Source organism: Pteropus vampyrus, unplaced genomic scaffold, assembly GCF_000151845.1.
Source record: "Pteropus vampyrus isolate Shadow unplaced genomic scaffold, Pvam_2.0 Scaffold76, whole genome shotgun sequence".
Lineage (NCBI taxonomy): Eukaryota > Metazoa > Chordata > Mammalia > Chiroptera > Pteropodidae > Pteropus > Pteropus vampyrus.
In genome coordinates, this window is record NW_011888857.1 from 4,735,004 (window position 1) to 4,738,019 (window position 3,016).

Here is a 3,016-nt window from a genome sequence, read left to right on the forward strand (position 1 = left end):
ATTTCGGAGGCTCTAGGACAGAATCTGTTCTTTGCCTTTTCCAGCTTCTGCTGGCTCCTGGCATTCCTTGACTTGTGGCTGCATCACTCAAATCTTTGTCTTCTTGGTCATATTGCCTCCTCTTCATTTTTGTGCCTATTGAAGCTCCCTCTACCTCTTTCTTATGACACATATCATGCTTATGGTAACATTTAGGCCCCACCCAAATAATCCCAGATTATCTTCACATCTCAAAATCTCTGACTTAATCACATTTGAAAAGACCCTTTTTCCAAATAGGATAACATTTTCAGGTTCCAGAGATTAGGACCTGATATCTTTGGATTGCCATTATTTAGCCTACTGCAATATCCATCAACAAATCCTAATAGTTCTGTTTTCAAAATATATCCAGAATCTAATCATTTCTCACCACTTCCACAGCAACTGTACAAGTTCATCATCTCTCATCCGGGTTATTGCAATAGTCTTTTAACTGGTCTTCCTTCTACAAAGCTTATCCTCCTCATTTAATTATCAACCCAGCAGTCAGGGAAATAATTTAAAAAATTAAATCAGATCATGTCACCATTTCCACTCATAACATGCCAAGGATTTCCATCTTCCTCAGAATAAGAGTCAAAGTTTTAACCAGGATTTACAAGGCTCTCTTTAATTTGGTCTCTCACCACCTCTCTGACTCATTTCTTATTGCTAATCTATCTAGATTACTCCGTGAAGGCTGGTAAACTGCTATTTCCATGCTGCTCCTTGAACACACCAAGCATGCTCCCACCTCAGGCATTTCATTCTGCCAGGAAGGCTTCTCCTCAAGTTATCTTTATGATTTGCTCCCTCAGTTTACTCAAGTTTTTACTCAAAGGTCATATTTTCATAGTGTCTTTGCCTGACTACTCAATTTAAAGAGCGACCTGTCTCCCTGTATCACTTTCTAATCTTTTACTATACTTTATTTTTTCCCTTTAAAACACTTATAACACATAATATGTATTTATTTGTTTATCTATTATCATTCTCCCACAATACAATGTAAGCTCCATGTTAATTTTATTCCTTGACTGGCATGTGGTCAACAGTCATATTTTTTGAAAGGCCCTAGAAGATACTGTCCATGTGATTACAATACATAAAATAAGATATTTAAGTGTACTCTACTAAAAATGAACAGCTTTTATTTCCTCTTTAATCTACACCAAGGGATAGCTATGCATATTTAACAGAATACTGCCCTGATATTCTTTCTGTTTTAGTGTTGACTGATACGCCAAAGTCAGAAAGCAATACAAGAAATTCTAAGTGCCCTCACATTTTTGAGTGAGATGTTGATCACCTAAGCAAATCCACAAAGGTAATACTCGAGAATCAGTTTTGTGATTTTCAGTTCAACAAATTCCTCAATAATACCTCAAAGTTTGAACGATTGAAGAGGCAATTTTTTGGAGACAATTTTTATGGAGAGGGTTGTTGGACTTGGGCAATGTTGTACTTTGCCCTATATAATCCTATTCTTCCAACACGGGGTTGGATGGAGTAGGCTGCTTATCTTTCATCACAAGCCAAGTGAAATGGCTTCAAAAGATTCATTCTTGGAACTTGACTTGTGTCCTAGAGTTTGTGAGGTACAGAGACTGCTACTAGCTTGATGCCTTGACTACTCTAAAGGTAATAGATTATGGCTTTCTAGATTATACATCTTAAAATAGCTATATTGAGTTACAACTTCTACCAATATTAAATCCAAGATGTGTATTATTTTTATGATTTAATTTTAGACTCTGTAGATGGAGTCAACCTGGGGTCATTTTTGATTCATCAAGGAAAGTTTAGAGGAGTCATGAAACCCCTATCCCTGGCTAAAGTGACAAACTCTTTGCTTTTGTTTTATATTTTAGATTACCATAGAGTTCATTGAATAATTTTGGATGACTTGAAACAACAGCTTGAAATCCACTGTTCTGTTGGTGAAGAAAAACAAAAATAATCACTGCACGATATGATAAATATTACATATTTGGTTGTTATAAGGTGTTAATCCAGCAGAGAGGTGGAAACCACGAACTCTTCCTGAGGAGGACTGGCAAGGTATTCTTGAGGAAGTAAGTTTTGATCTGTGTTTTGAAGAAAGAGAGAGGCAGAGAAAGGAGAGTGGCATTTGGAGTAGAAGAAACACTATGTACAGAGTCAGAAGAAAGAAAGAGGCTGTAACATTCCCAGAAGAGTAAGAAGTGTAGAATGTATGGTTGTGGGCTTGAGAGACTGTAAGAGATGAGGTCTAAAAGAAGGTCCCTGGAAAGGTCACAGATGAACATGCCATATACTGAATTTTTCTCGTATCTAAGTACTAGAGTATTCATTGGTACTATTGCATTAACCTCCTAAAGTGCCCTTCCCCATTCGCTCCTAATCCTTTCTAATTCATCAGTGCAAATACAACAAATGACATCTTTTTATTAAAATCAAGCTCGTTATAATCCTCAGGATAAAATAGTAAAAACTTTTAACATGGTCCACAATGTCTTGCTTGGTTTCACTTCTGTCTACTGCTCCAAACTCATATATCCTACAATACTCTTTGTTCCCTGTACATCTGTCACAGTGATGCTTTCTTTCATTTCCTTTAATGTAGTAAGCCACATTCTATTGTTCCTTGCCTGGAATTCCCTTTCTTTGGCTGCTTACTCCTCTTGACCATCACCTCTATCACCTTTGGCACCTAAATTGACTGCTGTATTCTCTTTATGTCTTATCAGTATCATCATCTCCTCAAGATGAAACCTCCAGAGAATTTCAAATGCCCATAACATATAGTCTCACTGCATCATGTACATTTCTCAGAGTTGTCATTGTACATTATTTGTTCAATTTCTATAAGCTCCGTAAGGAAAATTAACATGTATTTTCCTGCTCACCATTGAATCTTTAGTACCCAATGCACAGGCTCTAGTACCCTTACAAATAGTAGGTATTCAATGACTATATCTTGAATGAATTAATAAAGTATTCAGTTACACAAAAG

The 3,016-nt window shown here is 36.6% G+C and overlaps 1 long non-coding RNA gene across 1 annotated transcript in view; it reads left to right on the top strand.

Moving 5' to 3' along the window:
- The window catches only part of LOC111741303, an 8,073-nt gene extending 6,102 nt beyond the window's left edge, over nucleotides 1–1,971 (top strand). The window contains exons 3-4 of the long non-coding RNA XR_002780960.1: nucleotides 1,251–1,348; nucleotides 1,893–1,971. This is a non-coding gene — a long non-coding RNA (uncharacterized LOC111741303). The remainder of the gene's footprint in view (nucleotides 1–1,250; nucleotides 1,349–1,892) is intronic.
- The last annotated feature ends 1,045 nt before the right edge of the window (nucleotides 1,972–3,016 follow it).